Raw genomic sequence first — 24,444 nt, 5'->3', positions numbered from 1 at the left:
ATTCGACCAATTAATAAAACAGGTGCACACGCGCCGCAGCAGCCATGAATACCCATGTGCATGGGAGTAGGCTTGCAAGAGACAAAAGAAGAGAAGAACTATCGGTATTGCCATGAAATGCCCAACAAACCTTTCGAACATCATCAATACATAATGAAAATAGCTACTGAGATTTAACAACCCAGATATAGCAAGATACATTGAAAATAACCATACAGAAACCACCATATAAATTACAACCAGTTGACAAACTAAACAATGACTAAAAGAAGACTGAAGCAGTATCGAGGAGACATGTATTGCACAAGATGGCGTTTGTGGCGGTGAGAGGCCAAGGTAAGCCTGTGTGTGTGTGAGTGTCCTGGGGGCGCTGGCGGAGGTGTGGGCGTGATGGGGGGCGACGGTGTAGCGGCGCTGGTGTGGGCAGCCAGACACCGATAGTTGCACGTGTGAGTGTGTCGAGGAAGGGTGGAAAAACTACACAGCTGACCAAGTGGTGGTGGTCGACGTACCAGGCAGGGGTTGTCAAGACGGTCGCTCGGTGCTCACATGCCCTGTCTCCACTCCCAAGGTAAGACCCGGTCACCAGACCCTACTGAACGTTTTAGCTAAAATAAAACGAGAATGCCTTCGTATCCATAGAGACACGTGCCTTCTAGATACTATTGTCACTACACAGATTTTAGATAACTATACATACCCTCCCGTTTAAAAATATACGTATTTAACTCTGACGCTCGATTGGTAATAATAAATATTTGATTTTTGTTTTGTTTACTCAAGGTTTTTATAAAGCTTACATTGTTGGCGTGTATTCTGGCATGTTGGCATTGGCATGTATCTTATTATGATGAACAGACTGTGAAAGTGGCCTTTAAGATAGTGTTAAACATACAGTGCAATCTCCCGTCCGCCTCCAGAGAGTGTTTAGCGAAGGTGGCGTTCATGATGCTATCGCAGCCGATATCGTTCGTTCACGTGACGATTGTCATAACATTAAATTTGTAATTTCATTTTTATTTGGGACCACTTATACCCATCGTGTAGGGGGACGATAGAAAGGTTACAGTCAAACAATAGGTTCAGGTGAGTTGTTTTCATACAGTTTTCGATATGCTATTATGATTCTGAAGCAATCCAGTGGGCGGCGGTGGAAAGGTTAGTCACGTGCGCGCACTGCCTACTGCAGGCAAACTTGGCAGTTATAGGGTTATCTCTAAAATTTAATGATAACATCTATATACCTTGGCCTGTTTTCTGGATTAGTGGTGGTGGGCAGGGTCAACTGAAGCCGTTTATGATAGCATTCTGATATATTTAAATCTCTTGATATATGCGTTGTATGAACATATACACTCTTAAACTCGAGTATTTTTGTGATTTAGGAAAGGGGGAACAATTTCTAGCGAGCTATGTAGCAACATCCAAACAATTCGAGACTTCGGCTTAAACACATTTATGGCTAAAACATGCGTCAGTCCTGCCTTAAACGTATATCAGTCATATAAAAAAAACGCATTAGTCATGCCCAAAACAAGGCATCAATAATGCCAAAAACACACTTCAGTTATCCCCAAATGTGCGTCATTGCTGCCCAAAACACACATCAATGATGCCATAAAAAAGAAACTTCAGCCGTACCCAAAAATAAACATTAGGCATGCCCCAAAACACTCCAACTGTGCCCAAAACACACACATAACCTATGTAAGATGACAGTAGGGTACCCACAAGCACCTGCCTGAATAGCTACTGTGTCAAGAGGCCAGTGGTCAAGAGAGGGCAGTTTAGTAGGCACTTCAGAGTTACAAAGCAGATATTATTTCCCAGTTATATTTTCAGTTCATTACATTCGGACCTTCGTCTATTTTTTGTGTAATAGCCTAAAGCTGAGAATAAAGTAATTTGTAATATTTCAAGATCAGTTATAACGATGTAGATTGATCATGACCTCCTCCTAAATTCAGTGCACACTACGATGCTCCAGAATGTAGTATTTCCCTTGTAAATTTATGTATATATGACCTTTATACTGTATATTATTAATAAAGATAAACAAAAATAGTTAGGCTATTTATTATGTAGCCTTGAGTCTCACAGAGATTGCTAGGCTATTTAACATGGATTCTTAAATCTCTCACAAATTGTTAGGCTATTACATTATGGATCCTTGAATCTTTACCAATATAACTACGATCGTATTGTTTTTCTTGTGACTGAAGTGACTACAAAACGGAGAATACAGCGTTTTGATGCCAAGAGTGTTTTTTGTAAGGTTGAATGTGTACAGAAGTCGTGGCAGCCAGTCTCGGACCCCGCCACACACACAAGTGGGTATTTCGGGCCCAGCTCTCCACCGCCTCCACACAACAACACCTACCAACACCACACTAATTTACATGAGGCAAGATGGTTAGAGTCGATGCAATCTGTGTCTGCTCTTCGTGGCATTTGTCCGTTGTTTAAAATAATACATTCCAAAATCTTTTCAGATTAATTTGTGATCAAATGCTTCTCTGATCATCTTTTAAACGCACGCGCACACCCACATATGCATAAATGAGCAAGTCCTATACACATACATACCATATACGTGAAGTTCTATTAGAATCAGTCGTATAGATCCTTACTGTTCCTGGTTTATATAACCGACTTGAGAAGACAGACTGCTTCTTGACGATATAACGTAAGACTGACGAAAAGAAAATAAGAATATTGACAAACGACAGCTGCAAAATCGGGCTTATGTTAGGCTCGGTTGGGTTAGTTCAGGTTGGGTATGGTTAGGTTGGTTTTAAAATCCGGTGGCGAATAGGTTAGGAGGGTTGCTTGGGTTCATATGTTTCTGGTTAAGCTAAAAGGATTGGATTTTTTCTGGAGTGGCAAATTAAGAGAACAATAATGTATATTGTATAATTATCAGGGACCTGACAGCTGGGTGGACAGCGCTTCGGATTCATTGTCCCGAGGTTCGATCTCCGGTGGAGGCGGAAACAAATGGGCAGAGTTTCATTCACCCTGATGTCTCTGTTACCTAGCAGTAAATAGGTACCTGGGAGTTAAACAGCTGCTACGGGCTGCTTCCTGGGGGTGTGTAACAAAAAGGAGGCCTGGTCGAGAACCGGGCCGCGGGGACGCTAAGCCCGGAAAATCATCTCAAGATAACCATCATCCAAGAGTGACTGCCTTCAGAGCTTGTAGAGAGACTGGGCCAGGAGCATGTATTGTGTATTCAAATATTTAATGTCTCGGTGTGTACCATTCACCCAGCCCGTCCTCCTAAGGTTTTCCAACGTCAAGAAAACTGGCTCTCCTAACCTATCAGAGGATCCAAAATAGAAAACGGGACAGTACGTCACTTTCACGAACCGCTTCCATTTTCAAGAACGACTATTTTTGGCCTTTTGTAACGCATACGATCGAAATGCGCCGTTCTTTGTAAGAGGACAGGTTGATTCACCAGCTTCTCTGGAATTTCCTGGCGCGTCACTTATCTCGTCCTCCCACAAACAAAATTCTTGCTGGATTGACCACCCGCCCCCACTGCTTCCCGGGCGAGAGCGAATGTACTTGGGACTTCCTTCTGAGTCCCCGTACTGGCTAGCCTCAACCTTCTGGAGGTGGCTTCCATTGCTTCTTTCAGTCCATTGATTTTATGTTTACTAGTCTCGAGACATTCGAGTGTTTTCGTATACTATGACTCACTTGCAAGGCTGTCCATGTCAACATTGTCTATTCCCCTTAATTCATGTTGTGATCAGGTTCCCTCTGGTCCTTATTTCCTTTAGAGTTGTCAAATGAAGTTCCCTTAAATTATCTTAGCAGCTTAGGTAACTTAGTTCGGGCACTATAGCCTTGCTTCATATATGTAAGCTTTTTCAGTCTTCCTTTTGTGCTCAACGAAATGCAAATTCCGTGTCATTGCTGCGTTTTCAAGAGTTGATCTGACGTAGGGTGTGTAAATTATCCTGAAAGAGACCTGCCTTGAGGTTATCTTGAGATGATTTCGGGGCTTTAGTGTTCCCCGCGGCCCGGTCCTCGACCAGGCCTCCACCCCCAGGAAGCAGCCCGTGACAGCTGACTAACACCCAGGTACCTATTTTACTGCTAGGTAACAGGGGTATAGGGTGAAAGAAACTCTGCCCATTGTTTCTCGCCGGCGCCCGGGATCGAACTCGGGACCACAGGATCACAAGTCCAACGTGCTGTTCGCTCGGCCGACCGGCTCCCTTGTTTAGGTTTCTGAAGGCTGTTCAGAATTCCATAATGTTTGGAATTTCTCAGAAGCTGCTGATGTAGTCAATTATCTTTATCTGGTTGTGATACCTGTAGTTACTGGCCTCTTATGGTGTAGTTTCCTTTCGGTCTTCTTTCTCTTGTCAATTTTTATTTTCTTTCACATGCTTCGGTTGAGATTTAGCAGCCATTTGTCTTCCCACTCCTACAGGTTGTTAAGGTCTTCCTGTAGCACTCTACAGTCTTCCTCAGTTTGGACACTGTTCATTAGTTTTGCGTCGGCTGCAAGCACTAATCTTCACGAACTCACTCCTTACAGTAGATTATTCACATAGATTAGGAATAGCAACGGGCCCAGGACCGAGCCTTGAGGGACTCCGGTTGCTATATCTCTCTCTACTCCGACATGTCACACTGTCACCTTCCTTTCCTGTTCGTAAAGTACTCCCGAACCCACTTTAGTGTCATTCCGGTTATCTCAGCCTGTCTCTCCATTTTAGGCACTAGCCTAAAATGTAGGGAATAGTATCAAGATTGTTATATCAATCTTGAAAAATGTAATTTATTCAGTCCCTTCTCTCCTGCTGTAACTTGGTGTCCTTGTCATGGAACTCTCTCAAGTTTGGTCGCTATGTTGTCATCTTACTGTTTCTCTGCTGATTCTTATAAACGTTTCCTTGTTGTTTGTAGATGTTGTGATACCCATCCATGCTATTCTCTGTTGTTCTTCAGTGGCCTGCATGTGTGTATCTGTATATTAAGTTTATATGTATTTGGCATGTGGCTGGGTTTGCGCGTGAGGGTGTACTCACTTAGATGTTTTGGCAAGAACGAGCCCGGCTCCTATCCCGTCAGTATGTACACGTGATTACGGGTAGTGTGCACGTGTTTAATGATATATGCGGGCGCGCGCAAGTATGTGCGCACGTGTTTCTGGATGTGTATGAGTGCGAATGTATGTGTGTGTGATTGTGGTGGGGAGATGAGGGGTGTTGCTTGAGCCTGCCCAGGGGGGAGGCTGGTGGTCGGGCACAGTGAAAGTGTTGGTGCGGACGGGCACGGACGGTACTCCTCGCGCTCCCACCTGTCTGCCCTCCTCCTCGGCGTCTCCAGGGGCTCCTGGCTGGTGGCACCTGCAGCCTGGGCACCTCGTCGCCCCAGGTGAGTCTCAGGGGAAGCTCCAGGTGGCGTGGTGGCTCCCCCGCCCGCGGCATCAACACCTGAAGCTACAGGTGTGTGTGTGTGTGTATACCCCGCTGCAGAACTCGTGGTATAAACACTATCCCTTCCTTCGCCCACATGTGCACTCGGCTCTAACCTACTTGTACACCCTGGCCCCCGCCCACCTGTACAATGCCCCGCCCCCTTGTGTTGTATGCCCTTGTCTACCTGTGCACACTGCTACCACCTACATGCTAACGGCGTGCTGGCGATTGATTGATGAAGACCAAGCCACCTAGGAGTTGGCACGGACATGAGTAGCCCGTAAGGTGTTCCTCAACAGTCTATATGGTCACAGCAACTGATACTCATCATTTCGGGCTCACCATAGCCCGTGGTCCATGGATATTTCGTTCTGAGTAGCTAAATCTAAAACAACAACAATGATGCTCATCTCGCTCTATTGTTGCATCCTCTTGTAGATTAGCGTGTCAGTGGTGCAAGTTACTCGGCAGCCACCTGCTTTGGTAGACTTTGCCAGTCTCCCGATCTTCCTGTCCGCTGTCTGTTAGACTGCTTCTGACAGGTGTGGTTGGCAAAGTCCAAGTGGTCTATATATATATATATATATATATATATATATATATATATATATATATATATATATATATATATATGCCCGAGTAAGCTCGTCAGGTGATGTGGGAAAGACCAGGTGTCGTATGGGGGGGCGGTCAGATGCTGGACTAAACCTACAGGTGCTAAGGGGTACGGATAGGGGCTAAAGTTTACAGCCAGATGAGGAAACAGATGATCAACACACGTTAGAAAAAAGAGAGCTGTCAGCTGAGGGAGCAGCTGGTCTTCAAATATTTTGCGGTGGCAGGTGAGTTGCCAGCTGAGGGAAACAGCTGGTCACTAATGATTAAGAGAGAGACAGGCATGTGACCAGCTGATGGAACAGCTGGTAACCAGACCCTTGAATAAGGCATGGATGTGGCCATATGAGGACACAGTTCGGTCGACAGAGAGTAAGTAGGACAAGCGTGTGGCCGCCAGCTGGCGACACACAAACACGGTACGATAGAAAAGGAAGGTGTATAACCAGGTGGTACACAGGTGGTCACCACAGGGCTAGAGAGAAAGTGGCGTGGCCACCTGAGAAACAGTTGGGTACAGTGAGTAGGGAGGGAATGAGATGGTCTCAGTGAATGCCTAGCTAGGGCACAGCTGATTACCGGGAGAGCGGGAAGAGTTCAGTTTACGATCAGCTAGACCCCCAACAGCTGGTCATCAAAGTAAGGAGGCACCTTTTGAAGTCGGCTGGCACACAGATGGTAACCTTAAATTAGCCAGTGCAAGAGCCTACCTTTCTTAGGGTCACAGCTAGTCAGAATATTTGGTCTGTGGCTGGGCTTCACCGAGTCACTGGCTATTCATCAAGAACTTACAGAAGAACCGCCAAGTATACTTTAAATTTAAACATAGTTTAGTTCTAGAGCCGACTCAAACATATATATATATACACAGTTTCCTTAAATAATATACTTATCTTAAATTAAAGTTAAGGATTGATTGATGAAGATTAAATCACTTAATGAGGTGGTATGGGCATGAATAAACCGTAAAAAGTTAAGTAAAAAAAATGAATTAATATATTATTACAACTGGAGACTTACAAACTAGATAAATTAATTAAATATAATTGCTTTCGTTACTAAACGATTCATATAGCGTGATTACTATAAGAAAGTAATTTGTAACTTATTAGGTAATAGTAATACTAATAATTATGGAAATTATATAATTATGAATGCTATAACGGTTGGCAATACGAATATACTTTTTAATTCCATACATAAGTATTTCTAACGTTTTACTTTTGAATGATATACTTTAAAATTTTTTATTGTCAAGCTTTTAATATTATGCTTACGCATTTTTTTCCACACTGGTAATATATATATATATATATATATATATATATATATATATATATATACATACTGAGAGTGTACTTTAGTCCATGCACTAAATAAGGGTGATAAGTAAGTTATTATAATGGCCTTGATAACCCTAGGGTGATAAGTCGTAAATACAACACTAAATAAAAGTTCTATTATTTTAGCTGTGATAGAAATTATGTGTTAACACGACCATCCACCGCCTGGTACCCTCTCCCACACAGGTCTTGTGGTATCATCCTACGCTTACGTTTTTGTTCGATATTCAACGCTGATAAATAATCGCTTGGTGGGTTTGCTCACCAAATCTTTAAATAAACTCGCGCGCACACACACACACACACACACACACACACACACACACACACACACACACACACACACACACACACACACACACACACACACACACACACACACAGGCACTGTGGGTATGTTTGAGTTCGTACGTGTGATCACGAGCGTCCAAGTGAGCCCGCACACACACTATGTTTGAGCTCGTTATGTGTCCTCATTTAATTGCGAGTAAATAGTTTGAACTTCCAATTATGGGCGTCGTTTTTTCAGCTGTCGCCCGCCTGATGTAATGATTCCCAATGATTTCTCTGGGAATGAAAAACAAATATCATGTAATGATTTCTTTTACTGGACCTAAGATGGAGATCCGTAGGTCATCATCGCTCCAAAATCAGCAACATCAAGTAGGTGATCGTATCTACAAAATCACATACAGAGATCACACTAACGTGATGCATCAAATGATGCATCACGTCAGTCAATCAGTAGGTCAGTCAATCTGACCTATTCGCTGTTGAATGCAGTCAGTGTTTTGTCGGGCGTCTGTAAGGATGCTCATATGCAACACCAGCCACAAAGTCGGTGATAATCTCCAACACGCTATTGGTCGATTTGTGGACAAAAGAGCGAAGGAAAAGTTTTTCTTTTACTCTTATTTGTGCTATTAATAATTCCCATTACCTGTGGTAGCTGTCCCTATCATCCAGAGGGCGCAGCCAGCACGCTGATGGCCAACTTACCCCTCATTATCTCCAAACAGTGGCACGCTTTTATTTTATTGTGGAAAAAAGGATATTATCACTTTTTTGTCATGATGGTCATTTTGTAAGAAGACTCCAAATGTCAACATGTCATCTAAAAATAATAATACTTATAGTAAGTTTTTGTCGAACGTACACAAATTTACGGTTGCATCCCCACAAAAAAAAAGAGTAAAGTTTGATTTATTTCTGTAGAGGGAACGAAAAGAAGGCAATAATCAAACTTATACTTTAGGATTATATGTGTTTTTTATGTGTACTTAATTAGGCCTAAAATGTTGCATATTATGCCTTGGATTGCTTATTTAGGCCTAGAACAGGTTCCATTTTTAGTATGCATTTTAGTATACATTTAGTACAAAACGTGAACCACTTTTCCCTAAAAAGTTACATGTTTGTGACCACATAACCAGATGGTTTGGCGCTGGGTTTAAGTCTTATTAATCTCTGTAGGGGTCATTAAGGCCACCGCAATTGTTTAACTGATCAACCAGCAAGTATACTTCAGTCCTGACCACAGTTCAGGATTAAAGTAAACTCAGTGTACATATACCGAGAGGCGAGGTATACGTCTCTCTGTATATATCCTTGGTCATGTCAAAGACTCAAATAACCTGTCGCACTGAGTGTTCTCATGATAGTAATGACCGACACTCCTCAACAAATGGGTGGTGCAGCAGGCACCGCCGCTGCTGATACATCACGCTGCACCTTCATCAGCTACTCAAAGTGTACCGGGATTGTTCTTTCTGTGTATCTAATGTTATTCGGGTTGTGTATACATGCATTTGTATATGTGCTTGAGCGCGTGAGTATTTATGTGTATGTGTGCATGTTTGTGTTCACTCGCCAAGATGTGCTTCCAGAAATGAGCTCGGCTCCTAGCCTAGCTCTGCGAACATTCGTATTTGAATGCAATGACTCAATTTCCACGTTTTTCTTATCGTGTTTAAGTGTAAATTTGAGGTCTGAGTTAGCTCCAACGTATGTGGGCGTTTTCACCTAGATTTGTTTGAAGGGTCTGTCGTGAACTACCAAGACCCCCTCCCTATTTAAGTACTTTAATGAAATGGCTGTTCTCTAGTTTTTCTAATCATATTTATATTTAAAACTATTGAGTTTCATCCACTTTTTGTATCTCATCCAATTGTGTTTATGTACAACTCTTGACTGACTTAAGTTCTTCCTTACGCCTCTGTAAGGAAGAACATTTGTTCTCTTATATATATTACATTTTATTCTATATTATCTTATATTTCTTTTGTAATAATTTACATTTGTTCTCTTCTACTTTCATGCCTCGTCGCTCTGTTTTTCTCCCTTCAAACATGAATTCTTTATTTACTCGGCCAGTTTCATTGGTATTTTGTATATTGTTATCATGTCTCTCCGTTCCTATTACTACAGTTTGGAAAAGTCCAGTTATTAGTCTATTTCCAGTCCAGAAATAGCAGACTGAGCTATTTCCTCATAGCTCAGTCTGCTTAGCTCAGGAACGAACCTTGTTTTGTATCTTCGAACCCCCTTAAAGGGTCATTGAGAGAACAATGAACAACTCGAAAACCACTGAAGCTTCGACACACACAAAAATATCATTGATAGCTTTGGTCTTCGCCATTTTAAAATTACAACAAAAGGAAATGACATGTATCTATTGTTGTTATTCAAACTGCATGTTTTACTGAAAGAAAGAGAGGTCTTTATGACGCAGTTATTGAAGCAGACAAAGACTGTAATTACACCTCTAGTCTTGCCACTTACTGCGAAGTGTGAGGGAATAGTGTGAAGTGTTAGAGGGAGAAGTGTTACTTATTAAGGTGATTGTGTGACAGTGTTAAGGTGAACCTATGGCATTTTAGGGTGAAATTTTGAATTATTATATTTATGTTTGATATGATAGTGAATTGTGACGTGTTAGGGGAAATTCTGACGTCATAGGGTGAAGTGTGACGGGGTAGGGGAAATTATGACGTCATAGGGTGAAGTGTGACGTGGTAGGGGAAATTCTGACGTCATAGGGTGAAGTGTGACGGGGTAGGGGAAATTTTGACGTCATATAGTGAAGTGTGACGTGGTAGGGGAAATTCTGACGTCATAGGGTGAAGTGTGACGGGGTAGGGGAAATTTTGACGTCATATAGTGAAGTGTGACGTGTGTGGGGAAATTATGACGTCATAGGGTGAAGTGTGACGTGGTAGGGGAAATTCTGACATCATAGGGTGAAGTGTGACGGGGTAGGGGAAATTTTGACGTCATATAGTGAAGTGTGACGTGTGTGGGGAAATTATGACGTCATAGGGTGAAGTGTGACGTGGTAGGGAAATTCTGACATCATAGGGTGAAGTGTGACGTGTTAGGGTGAAGTATCTTGAGGCTAGCATCTCCGCCGCCCTTATGATCCGTCCCAACACGGCACCTGCCCAGGTGTGGGAAGTGGTCAAACCAGTGTTGTCACAGGTGTGAGTGGGCGGACCTGCAGTTGATGTTTAAAGTACGTGGGTGCTCATGTGTGGGCGTGGCTGTGCTGGGATGTGTAAGCGTGGTAGTGGGCGTGGTTGTGCAGGGATGTGTAAGTGTGGTAGGGGGCGTGGTTGTGCAGGGATGTGTAAGTGTGGTAGTGGGCGTGGTTGTGCTGGGATGTGTAAGTGTGGTAGTGGGCGTGGTTGTAATAATAATAATATGCATAGTTGTGAACTAGTTAAGTAACGGTCATTTGACAAAAAATAATGTCTTAGATTGTAGGCTTTGGCAGGTAGTTCAGAACGTGATGCTTGCGAAGATTACGTCCTGAGGGCGTAATGATGTGATTGTGGTGTGATGTGATCTTGTGGGTGTAGAGAAGGAAACTATCTGGAGAAAGCGCCAAGTCATTACGACTATATTGCTATTGGAAGGGGTCAGGATAAGGATTTGGGATGGGACGGGGGAAAGGAATGGTGGCCAGCCACTTCAGGACGGTCGGGGATTGAACGCTGACCTGCATGAAGCGAGACCGTCGCTCTACTGTCCAGCCCAAGTGTAGCTGGGCGGTAGTGTAACGTGATCTTGTTGTGGGTGTGGTGAAGTGTAGTGTGGTATGGTCTTGTGATGTAGTGTGTTGTGATCTTGTTGTGTGTAGTGTATTGTAGGTTTGCTTTGGGTGTAGTCTGTAAGGGGGTGTGAGTGTTGTGTAGGCTGAGTGAAGGTGTTGTATAGTGTGGATGTGGTGAAGTGTGGTGTGATATTAATGTGACTGGTGTAGGTATAGTGTGTGTGAGGTGTGTGTGCTCAGTATGTTCTAAGGTGAATGTGGGGTGGGTGTAGGTGGAACATTAGGGCCCTTGATATTGTGTAGGCTGCCGTAGGTGTATCAGGGAGGGAAGGGGGGTGAGGGTGTTGATGCTGTGTGGGCGGGTATAGGTGTACCAATGGTAATGTTGAAGTGCATATTCTAGCATTGGTCGGACATATGCAATACGCAACTTTATGCAAGCATTCTTCTCTAGATTCCCAAAGGCTGTCCTAATATTCGCTAACATGCGTTGAGGTTGTGTGTTCGGTGTCAGGTCTACTGCCAGGTTCTTCACGCTCATTGAAATTGGGAGGTTTCTATCCTTTATTCTACACAGCTGCTCTTTATTTAGGCCCCCCCCCCCCATTCTCATGACTGAGCAACAGTTGTAGTTGAATTCTAGTCTTTAAGTAACCTTCAGTCTCGCTCTCTGTCGTCCTGGAGCATAATTCACTTATCACTCGTTCTGATTTCCATCATCATCTGAGTGAATGTATTCGAAGACGTTCAGATCTTTAGCTGTATTATTTACCAGTTCTCAGCCCCGTTAATTTTGCGAGCCGCTGTGATTTTCAGTACATCAGTTTTCGGCCTTAGTGGGATTTATACATCAAGATGCGATCCACTGATGAGAGGAGGGGGTCCTAGGTACCCTATGAACGGTCCTTGTGGAATCCCAATCGTTTCATTTAACCCGATTTCTCTCGTCTTACTGTCATGCTGCCTTTACGTGAGGTTGTCATCCACCCCTTTAAATAGTCTTTTAGTTATTATAGATTTTACTTAAGAAAAAATATCACGTGTCAAATTCTTGACGGCTAAACCACACATCAGAAAGATGAAGAAACGACAAGGTTTCTGTCCGTTCTGGATCATTATCAAGTCGTTTACCATTATCAAGTCATTTGCACTTAATAATGGTCCAGGACTGACCGAAACGTCGTCGTTTCTTAATTGTCTGACTGTGGGCGGACATTGCTAGCCTAGTACAGGTGAGGGACTGTGTGGGCGGACATTGCTAGCCTAGTACAGGTGCGGGACTGTGTGGGCGGACATTACTAGCCTAGTACAGGTGCGGTACTGTGTGGGCGGACATTGCTAGCCTAGTACAGGTGCGGGACTGTGTGGGCGGACATTACTAGCCTAGTACAGGTGAGGGACTGTGTGGGCGGACATTGCTAGCCTAGTACAGGTGCGGGACTGTGTGGGCGGACATTGCTAGCCTAGTACAGGTGCGGGACTGTGTGGGCGGACATTGCTAGCCTAGTACAGGTGCGGGACTGTGTGGGCGGACATTGCTAGCCTAGTACAGGTGCGGGACTGTGTGGGCGGACATTGCTAGCCTAGTACAGGTGCGGGACTGTGTGGGCGGACATTGCTAGCCTAGTACAGGTGCGGGACTGTGTGGGCGGACATTGCTAGCCTAGTACAGGTGAGGGACTATGTGGGAGGACATTGCTAGCCTAGTACAGGTGCGGGACTGTGTGGGAGGACATTGCTAGCCTAGTACAGGTGCGGGACTGTGTGGGAGGACATTGCTAGCCTAGTACAGGTGCGGGACTGTGTGGGCGGACATTGCTAGCCTAGTACAGGTGAGGGACTGTGTGGGCGGACATTGCTAGCCTAGTACAGGTGCGGGACTGTGTGGGCGGACATTGCTAGCCTAGTACAGGTGCGGGACTGTGTGGGCGGACATTGCTAGCCTAGTACAGGTGCGGGACTGTGTGGGCGGACATTGCTAGCCTAGTACAGGTGAGGGACTGTGTGGGAGGACATTGCTAGCCTAGTACAGGTGCGGGACTGTGTGGGAGGACATTGCTAGCCTAGTACAGCTGCGGGAATGTGTGGGAGGACATTGCTAGCCTAGTACAGGTGCGGGACTGTGTGGGTCCCCAACACTACCCAAGTACAGGTGGGAGAATATGTGTGGGCGGGAAGGCCAGATGGATGAACTGGGTCCAGCGCGCACACGCGACCAACACCATACATGGTCACTAACCCTGTGTGTGTGTGTGTGTGTGTGTGTGTGTGTGTGTGTGTGTGTGTGTGTGTGTGTGTGTGTGTGTGTGTGTGTGTGTGTGTGTGTGTCTTGTTTTTGTATAGGGGTGAGAGATAGTGTTGGGGATAGGGGGTGGAGTTGGAATTGCAGCCACATGTGCTATAGCGTGTGGAGATCATGGGATGGTGGGCAGGATTTACACTACTGCGGGAGCTCATATTTATGTTTAAATTCCTCGGTCAATATCATTATTCGTAATACCTCGTCATTATTATTATTATTATAATAACAATTATATTAATAATGAGAGAGAGAGAGAGAGAGAGAGAGAGAGAGAGAGAGAGAGAGAGAGAGAGAGAGAGAGAGAGAGAGAGAGAGAGCGCCTTCTTATCATACAGTTACCATTACTTACCGTCCCTATATGGAGCAGTGCGTGAGGATTGTTATTAATCATTGTACACAACAAGAACTGGAATCAGGATAGGCTCCCAGTCTGCGTTCTTGGCTCCCACAACCTCAGTCTACGTTCTTGGCTCCTACAACTCTAGTCTGCGTTCTCGACATCCACTATTTCAGTCTGCGTTCTCGACCTCCACAGCCCCAGTCTGCGTTCCCGACCTCCACAACCAAGTTTTTGACCTCCACAACACCAACAAAGCTGTCATTGACTTCCCATAACCTGGTCCTCGACCTCCCATCAACCCTGTCCTTGACCCCTCCACATCGTAGCTTCCGACCCCCAACAATTTAATCCTTGCCCACGATAACCTAGTCTTCGACCCCAGCAATATAGTCCTAGACTCCCCCACAACCCGGTCCTCGATACTCACAACCCCACCAAGAGAAGTACAAGCATGTCAACCTAACCACCTCGTCCAACCTAACCTAACTACACCCTCTCCCAACCTCAGTATCGTCACCCGTAATCGTACACCCTGTAAATGAAGTGTGTGTGTGTGTGTGTGTGTGTGTGTGTGTGTGTGTGTGTGTGTGTGTGTGTGTGTGTGTGTGTGTGTGTGTGTGTGTGTGTGTGTGCGTGTGTGTTCTATTTGCATTTCCAGGAACACGTTGAATATGTTCTCACCTTGTTTTTCTTACGTAGTTGTGTTTCGGGGTCATGATATCCAGTTCTTGGGACCCCACTCCCCCCCCCCTCCTCCTCCGTTATCGAGCATTTAATCTCTCTTGTGCTGTATCATATTAACGTTGAACTCATTGCACTTGACGCGTGATTAGCGTCCTTTTAAAGACACAGTAATGTTTTTTTTTTCAATGTATTTATATATACAATGTAATGTAGCCAGTGTATATATTTGTTTATTAATAAACATTATTACTATTATTATTATTAGTAGTAGTAGTAGTATTGTATCCAAAGAGTTCACGTTTTGAGTTAGGCCAAATTAGGCTGAATTAAATTAGGCTGAATTAGGCCAAATTGCACACTAACCAAACTAAGCACGGAAAAGTAATAGAAACCAAGCCTAACCTGTCTAAGGAATCCTAGGGCTAATATAAGCTATCTTAGGCCTAGTATAGTGCATAAATATGCTATACTAGGCCTAGAAATGTCAGTGTTCATTTTTTTTCGTGCACTCCACAAACTCAATAGTACAAAACTTGAACATCGTTGCGTGTAATAGTCTATGTTTTTTTTTTTTACCTTTGAAGAAATAGTTGCTATACGCACATGCACTCACACACAAAGACATTACTCGAGCGTGAATGTGCTTGAGCTAGCAGTAGAGTATGTGTTTTTTTGGTGAACACATGATTATATGCATGTGTATATTGTGTATGTACGAGTACGTGTGCGAACCGTGTATACCATGTATAATAATGAGTATGCATTGGCAGGTGCCGGCCCGCTCACAACACCACTACTGCAATCCGCCAAATATGGCGCGCACTTAATTCACCAGCCTCACTTATTTTCACCAAGCTGTCCCCTCGGCTGTGTGTGATCTCGCCACCACACTTCTTGCTCTCAACGTCATAAAATGTAACCAAAGAGTTCGACCTTCACTTAAAACCATAAAAAAATTCTTGCAGATCGTAGAAAAATATAAACACATCTCGCTTGCATCAATTTTGTGTTATTAGGCTTCTCTAATTTTCACCCGTAGCCTCGTATGCCATTCGTCTTTTTTTTAACATATTTAGCTGAATTAAACGCCCACTGCCATGTATCAGTCTCCCAATACGTTAAGTAACCTGAGGCAGGACTGTTAACCTACATTCTCCCGGCAGCTGGCCAAGCCCACAACTCTTGAAGGCTTCTCTCATATTTGGTCAAATCAGATGACGGTGAGGTCTTGCTTGCGCTCAAGGTGTTGTCAGATTTGTATCTATTCGTCGTAATATGTATGCACACATCCTGTTTGATATATGGATAGACGGGGGATGTTCCTGCGATGGACCAGTCTGTCAAATCAAGTCAGTTGAAAATATATCATGGATCAGGTTAGGTAACTTTAGGTCTGGTTAAGTTGGGTTAGGTTATGTTAGGTCAGATTTGGGTCGGAACAACTTATGAGTAACTACTCAACGTGAAATGCCATTTGCTTATGCAGACGAGGAGTCGCAATAACGTGGCTGAAATATGTTGACCAAACCACACACTAGAAAGTGAAGGGACGACGACGTTTCGGTCCGTCCTGGACCATTCTCAAGGCGATTGTGGAGTATTAGTCGATAGTTGATTGGGAAGTCACTTGCTTAACTCCCCAACCCGTCCTTCTAACAGCACGTCGCATTTTGACGCATAGTCTTCCTAAGACCAGAAACTCGCACTTGAAAATGGTAGCGGCTCGGGAAACTGACATACTGTCCCGTTTTCTGTTCGTGGGTCCTCTGATAGGTTAGGTTAGGGCACTATAGTACGGCAGTTTCTTGATGTTGGAAACGCTCGCGAGAACGGGCTGAACTAACAGGTATTTAATTACTGCTCGGTGAACAGAGCATTCAGATGAAATAAGCTTTGCCAATTAGTTTCTGTCTCGGCCGGGAATCGAACCCGGGCCCTTTGTTGTGCGAGTGTCCCGCGGCGTGTTTGTATGTGTGGTGCGTCTGCTGTGTGCCTCACCCAGGGCACATCATCACCAGCAGGAGGCAAGTGTAGACCTTCCACAAAAGGATCAACATTCCTGGAACATTAAGAATGAGAGACTATATATGTTATGGCATTATAAGTTGACTAATAACCGTCAGTAAACAATTATTTCCCATTCTCTGAAGACTTATCATTGTAAAACTCAGTAAACAAAAAAATTTGTCCCCATTCCGGATCCCACTTTCATGGGGTCGGGAGGTATTAACCCTCAAGAAAACAAAAAAAAAAATATACCAAATTGAAAAAAAAAAGTTTCAAAAAATTAAAAAGAAAAAGAAAGATGTCAAGAAAATGACAGAATTCGTTCTTCATTTATTGTCCAGTACACCCCGTACATCGCTACACCAACACCATCACACTCCACATAAACCATCACCCGTGTCTCATGGAGCCAGGTGTGAAGTGCTCCCCGTTGAGGTGGCATTTATAAACTGTCATACATCAACTATCTTAATAACAAAGTTGCTTATGCCCTACCCCTTCCATCTTCCATGTTTACACACTCATCATGTCTCCCCATCTTCCTCACACACACACACTCACTATATTTACCCATCTTCCTCACACACCGTATCTACCCATCTTCTTCAAACACTCACCATATCTACCCATCTTGTTAACCCTTCCTCCCTCCTCCTATCGTCACATTCACTCGCGACCACTCCACCATCAGTCATTCGTTCAGTTTGACCAAACCATCTCGGTACACTCTCTTAAAGTCTTACGATTTTATGACTTTTTATCTTCACATTTTTCTGTTAACGGTAATTCAGCTGTAGTGCAGTGGTCTTCGTCCTCGGCTCACAACCGAGGATCCGGGGTTCGATCTCCAGGCAGGACAGAGACTGTTGGGCACGCTTCTTGGTTGGTTAGGTTAGGTAGGTGGCTTGGGTTAGTGCGTTTCTGGTTCAACCCGTCCTCTCGAACACTACATCACATTTTGACCTATAAATCTCCTTTGGCCAACAACTGGTGCACTAAAAATCATAGCGGCTCGCAAAAATTGACGTGATGTCCCGTTTTCTATTCGTGTGTCCTCAGTTAGGTTAGGTTCGGGCAATTTAGTGCATCAGTTTAGTGACGTTGTAAACGCTCACGAAGACCGGCTGTCTGGTTCGGTTAAGACGTTGGATTTTTCACGTTGGCATCAATCAAGAGAACGGGCTGCGTCAAGAATGCCTTGTTCTTCTTGTCCCGGGATACTATCGTCTCTCCTCTTCCCTCACTACAGACCATCCTCCAATAATGATAGTGCTTATAGCAACTGCTTGGTCAAACGTACAAAAATGGACTGTTAGGGCCCAAAAAATTCACGTCACGTTAGCCCAAATGGCATACTGAAAAAATGAAAAGTTGAAGAATCTAACGTAACCTGTCTAAGCATCCCAGCCCTGATGTATGATATCATAGGCATATGTAGTGCACATATGGGCTAAAATAGGCCTAGGAATGCTTAATGTTGGGAGGGGATTGGTGGTAGAGGGCCTAAATCCGCCTTTTAACCGCACAAGGTGCTCTGGCACAGAAAAAAAGTAAAGTTTGGTTTCTGGCTCTTTTTTTCGTGCCCTTTATAAAATAAACTGATCAAACAGTTTATAAGCTTGGAAACTTCACAACCCATAGTTATTATTATTATAAACAACATCATAGTGCTTCGGAGCTCATAAATTGTTTAATATATGTAAAGAAAGCCCTACATGATTAAGGAAAGCTGTACAAGTCTCCTAAGTAATTATATAAAGGCTTGACGAATCCTGGTTCAGGTAAGTAAAGTGATCAGCTAATTCTAAGACTGTTAATCCGTAAGCCGCCACGAGTTAAATGAATAAAATTTTGCCCGTCAAATTTCATCGAAATTTCATTTTTAATCGAAAACCTCATTTAGTGTGCGCCATTGAGAATCGTAACAGCCCTATTACATTAGTTGCGAATCAATTCTAAACACATTTGGTTGGAAATCCTCATTAGAGTAAAGATAAATGTTCCTTAGTGCTTCTGCTTATCATCCAATCATTTACCAAAGCAAAAAGAGTTGAAAATCTCGCAAAGATCTAAGTGGATATGAGTCTTACGTATATAATGGAGTACCACTTTTTTAGTTTCTCCATCTGAGATTGGCGTCTCGGACCCTGGTCAAGGTCAACCAGTATTTAGGTGGACATAACAATGCGATTTTTAAAGTGCTGAATCGTAAATGACTTATGTTTGTGTATGAGGCTACGAGCAATGGGGGCGGGTGTGTTGTGGCTGTGTTACGTGGTAGTGTTTACAAGAAGGAGAGCCTAGCTCTTTGGTCCCTCCGTCCTCCACTTGTAGTCGTAGTATAGTGCAGCTATTTAAGTTGTTAGAGCGGAGTTGTGTCATTGTCCTGTCTTCTATGTTGAATTAGTGATAAATTTTGTTAGTTTCCGCCCTGGGGCCAGATTCACGAAGCAGTTACGCAGGTACTTACGAACGTGTGCATCTTTCCTCAATCTTTGACGGCTTTGGTTACATTTATTAAACAGTTTACATGCATGAAACCTCCCAATCAACTGTTGTAATTTTTATAAACAGCCTCCTAATGCTTTGGAGTTCATTAACTGTTTAATACTTGTTAATAAAGCCGCCAAAGATTGAGAAAAGATGTACAGGTTCGTAAGTGCTTGCGTAACTGCTTCGTGAATCTGGCCCCTGGGACATATTTCCTCCTTGGGCCCGGTTCACATTGGCTTCCGGAAGCCCGGTCCACATTGGTTCCTGGAGCCCCGGTCCACACTGCCTCCACCTAGATCACAATCCACACTGCCCACGAATTGAATGTGGTAATCATGTCTCTTCACCTCTTCGTTCCGAGTTGTTCACGTTGAGTTGAGTTATACTTTATCTGTTCTGACGTACAAATGCTTTGTCGAATCTGGCCTTAAAGGTGTGGATGGAGGAGGCTTCCACAAATTCCCCTTTCAGTGAATTCCACTTGCTGACCACCTCTACAGGGTACAAGAATTTCCTTGCATTCCTTCGACTAATGTGTGTGTGTGTGTGTGTGTGTGTGTGTGTGTGTGTGTGTGTGTGTGTGTGTGATCTAACGGTTACGTTGTTGAAGGTATTGTTATGTATTTTAGTATTCCAGGAGGACAAAACGTGGACCGATTTTAAGGACTTTTATATTATTGAATTTGGACAAACCAGAAACTTTTGAACAGTAACATAAATATAAGATTTAACCTAAACTCTCCTAGCACTCCTAGGCCTAATACACGCTATCTTGGTCTTAATATAGTACATATATGTGCTATACTAGGCCTTTAACGTTTAAGTTTAGTTTTTAGCTATATTCTTTACAGACTCTATAAAATTAATAGTACAAAAAGTGGTTTACTGATGGTCCATCACTACATATTGGTACTGTCCACCAAATAGTAACTATAAGTGTTATCATTTCAGGAGGATGGTTTGAAATTATAAGAGGATAGGTTTTGTTAAGACGGGGGCAGGATTGGTTAGAATAGGTTTGGTTAGTAATTATTTTCCCTTGTAAATTGATGCAAATATGATCTTTACATTGTATATTATTTAATAAAGAACAAAATGTTTCGTTTTAGTATGGTTTTTGTCTATAATTAACATGCTGATAGACGAAACAATTAGCTCTAAAGTGGCCGCCTGGCAACCCAGGCGGCCACTTTCAGTAGGTGAAGGCAACTTGTCATTGTTACAGTATACAACAAACTAATTTTGCATTGCAATATCCAAATATAACAAACTTAAGTGTATAAAATAATAATAATAATAATATTAATAATAATAATAATTGTAAAAAATCCTAACTCCTGGAATTTCTATACCGAAATATTTTGGGGTCGCTCTTAAGGACCAGAACAAAGAATGTTCAGATTTTTTTCCCCTAGAAAATGGCCAATGCGTGCCTTTTGTGGATGCCTTTCTCATAGTTCTGTGGGCCTTTTGTGAACCTCTTTTAAGGGTAGTGTCTCTATTTTTACGGCAATCGAGCAGATGAATACGTTGCGTTAGCAGTATATAGCGCAAGAATTATTGTATAACTTGAACGTCATGGCAAGAGCTATACTGTTATCTCAAGATGCGAGGAGTGTCGTGGTGCTGGTGAGGGGAGAGGCTAGGTTGTCTGGTGATGTGGGCGTGTGGCGGTGGTGTCACTTACATGCTATTCTCTATCATATCTTACACCTGACAGCCCACGAGGGCGTGGCGGTGACAGCCGCTGCGGGAGGCGTGTCAACAGGGTGGACTAGAAAATTGAGAAAGTCAGTTGTTATTAGAGATCTAGGTGGATCATCAGAGGTCTGTTTCCTAGACTGGAATCAAGTCGTCTGTATAAATCCTCAGTGATAACAAGGGAATTTAATTAAATACACGATGTTTTGTGGTATTCTTACTAAATACCAGGTTAGCCTATGTTCTGTGATTTGTCTAGCAATATACCAGCTTAGCCTTTATGTTCTGAGGTATTCTTACGCTCTACCAGCATAGCCACCCAAGATGCAGCTTCAAAGAATGGGCACAGCTCGGTGGGTACACTCCCTTGTCAGGTCATTCAAATATTTTCTCAATGTAAATTGTGTTTATCATAATAACAAACCAAGCGAGTTAAAAAGGCGGCACATTGAAAGCCAAGAGATCTAATCAGGTGTGACTCCAACGGGTTGTACTGTGTACACAGGTGTACACTATCTGCACGGAGAGGGCCAACGGGTTGTACTGTGTGTACTGTTGTCTATAGGAAAGGAAGCTATTTGTTGTCTATAGGAAAGGAAGCTATTATGCTTTTAAATTTAAAGCCTATTGACGCTCATTAAGCAAATCACTCATTCTCAAGTTTTATCTTGTAATCATATTGATATATGTGGCAAAGCTTGAGAGGTATGTAATTAGCGAGAGCTTGAAAGAAATAGCTTAATGTTGGTCGTGTGATTCCCTTCACACAAAAGGAGTTTGTTTTTCGGTTCGGCCGAAGGATATGGTAAGGATGGTGGGGGAATGAGGTCGGAGATGCAGGATATGTAGGATGAGGATTATGTATTAGTGATAAGACCTACCATAAATGTATAATGACATACTGTAAATACATAGCTCTTGAAATTGAACATTCTCTGTAACTAGCTGACATTGTAATTATAAGTTGTGAAGGATAGATGAAATTGTTTATGTAATAATCTCCGCTGAGGTCTGATAAAGACCCTTTGTGCCCTCTGTAATGCTTTTTGCGCTACCGCTCACAGGATGAATATAGGGTACACAATAAACTAGCCGTCTCCGGCGGCAACAATCAAATCATCATCAAGGATGGAGATTGAGTGGGATGGGAAAGTTCAGTGGTCCGTCCACTTTAGAGTTATTGTATTTGTGATTCTGTTGTGAGGGGTTTGGAGGGGGGGTAGAAATAGCCTAAGCTACTCTATCCCTTTGAGATGTATTTCTTTCTTGCCTCAATAAACATACTTGAACTTGGGGTTTGGAGTACAACTTACCTGGTTGATGGGGTTCTGGGAGTTCTTCTACTCCCCAAGCCCGGCCCGAGGCCAGACTTGACTTGTGAGAATTTCTGGAGAGTACAAATGTTCTGGGAGACTGGTGAAGGTTACCGGGGCTGGGATGCTACCGTTGTCATGGCTTTTGGGCGCCAGTGACGTTATCGTCTCCATGGGAATTTCCCCGGCTTAAGGAGCTGGCCGGGTGGTGAGCTCCTTAAGCTCGTGTATGATGAATATATCCAGTGTCCACCACTGGATATATTCATCAAGTAGTAGTTATGGACATTGAGTTGGGCAGGAGACTGCAAGGAGGCTGGATTCCTAAGACGCGTCATGAACGTTTCCTCCATGCTTGGTTTAGCATTTCACAAAATTCACAACAATGAAAACAATGACATTCTCTGATAATAACTTTATTTTTTTTACAAAGTTTTACTCAATGTGACACTTGTTCTGACTTACACGTCTCTAATGCCACCAGGCAAATGTACAAGATTGTGTTTTATTTATACAACCTCAAACTAACAAGAAATCGTTCAAACAATATTTAGATTAAATTGTTTATTTGTATTAGTTATTATCCCTCCTTTTCTCAAATAATCACATTGGTGCAGTGATTACCCGGACGCTAGACTCCGTTTTGGCCTTGGGCTTCACCGGAGCATGAATAAGGTCAGTCAGCGTACACAGGCAGCGTTTAATGATGATGATGAGTGTGGATGCGGGTTCCTCTGTGATGCCACATGCATATTTGCGTTTTAACAGGCCGTACACAATTGATGTACGTCACAAAGGATGAAGTAATGAGCTTATGAGTAACCGAACAATCTCAGTGATACGAAAATAGATAAAGATGGTAATATGCCTCTAGTTTTGTGTGTTTCAGTCTTGCTGCATATTTTGGTATTCACAAATCAGCATTGTCTTGGCCGCCGGGTGTATATATATTGCGAACTTGACTTTGTAATTAAAGTGACAACAAATTGCGTTCAGTGGACGATTTACATATACCAGAGAATATCATGACTGGTTTCTCTCGCATGCAAGACGGGGAATGGTTGTTACACCCATATCAAGGATGGAATTTTCATTGCAATTTATATAGAAAAGTGTAAATTAATTTTATACAATAGGATACATACACAAATCTATTTATTGCAGAAAGGAAGGTAGATATTAACTGCAACACAAAAAAGCATGAAACTATAGTATATGTTTAAGGATCCCAAAATTTAAATTTTACACAGTTATGCTCAGAATGAGCTAACCGAAATTATAGAAATTAACATACAAAGTGGTCTTAAACCAATATAGCAGTTACTGAAGACACTTTAATCGACCTTTTATATGGAATGCTCATAAGTGGGTTTTAGTTCGGTGTCGGGCTTGAAACCTATCGATAACGGGAGAGCTAAGACGACCATCACAATGACTAACCACCCAATAAATATTCTTAATTGGCATGGTAGCCTGAGCAGAAAAACTATGTTGAAGTAACGTTTAACCGAAGCTGAATCAGCATTTGTTCAACGTTCTTCCAGTTTTATTTTCCAGCTAGGCTATGCTTAAGGGAAATTGTTGTGCGGTGCGCAGATGACGCTTTACCTACTTCTCAATTTCCTTTTTTTTATGTTCAGTTTCTGTACTAATACAGACAGTGATTAGCTATTCCTTGTCGTTTCTACGAATAGATATTAATATATCTTATTCACAAAACCCATTTCCATCACTGCTAGGCTTAGTTTAAGTATTTAGGTATAAGGCCTATCGACAGGCCAAACAAAAAAAAATAAGTCCGTGGTATTTAATGATTCATCTCCCGCCACAGGAATGACATGACGGGCTCTAGGTAATGGAGTGGTCATATGTTATTTCATCCGTGTGTAGGAGTTTTTATAATGTCAAGTCCACGACCCAGAGCGAGTCATCTTCCCCCGACCATCATCCCCGACCATCATCACTAGTGTCTTAGCGATGAGCTCCGGGCAACCTGGGGCCAGATTCACGAAGCAGTTACGAAAGTACTTACGAACGTGTACATCTTTCCTCAATCTTTGACGGCTTTGTTTACATTTATTAAACAGTTTATAAGCATGAAAACTTCCCAATTAACTGCTGTTATTGTTATAAACAGCTTCCTGGCGCTTCGGA

General features: G+C 42.9%; 1 protein-coding gene across 1 annotated transcript in view; it reads left to right on the top strand.

Moving 5' to 3' along the window:
- The first annotated feature begins 362 nt into the window (after positions 1-362).
- LOC123760299 (uncharacterized) overlaps positions 363-24,444 on the top strand; it is a 123,484-nt gene continuing 99,402 nt past the window's right edge. The window contains 1 exon segment of the mRNA XM_069338366.1: positions 363-571. The gene's annotated coding sequence lies outside the window, so the exon portion shown is untranslated.

This window comes from Procambarus clarkii, chromosome 39, assembly GCF_040958095.1.
Source record: "Procambarus clarkii isolate CNS0578487 chromosome 39, FALCON_Pclarkii_2.0, whole genome shotgun sequence".
Classification (NCBI taxonomy): Eukaryota; Metazoa; Arthropoda; class Malacostraca; order Decapoda; family Cambaridae; genus Procambarus; species Procambarus clarkii.
This window is presented reverse-complemented; position numbering and strand designations above follow the sequence as displayed.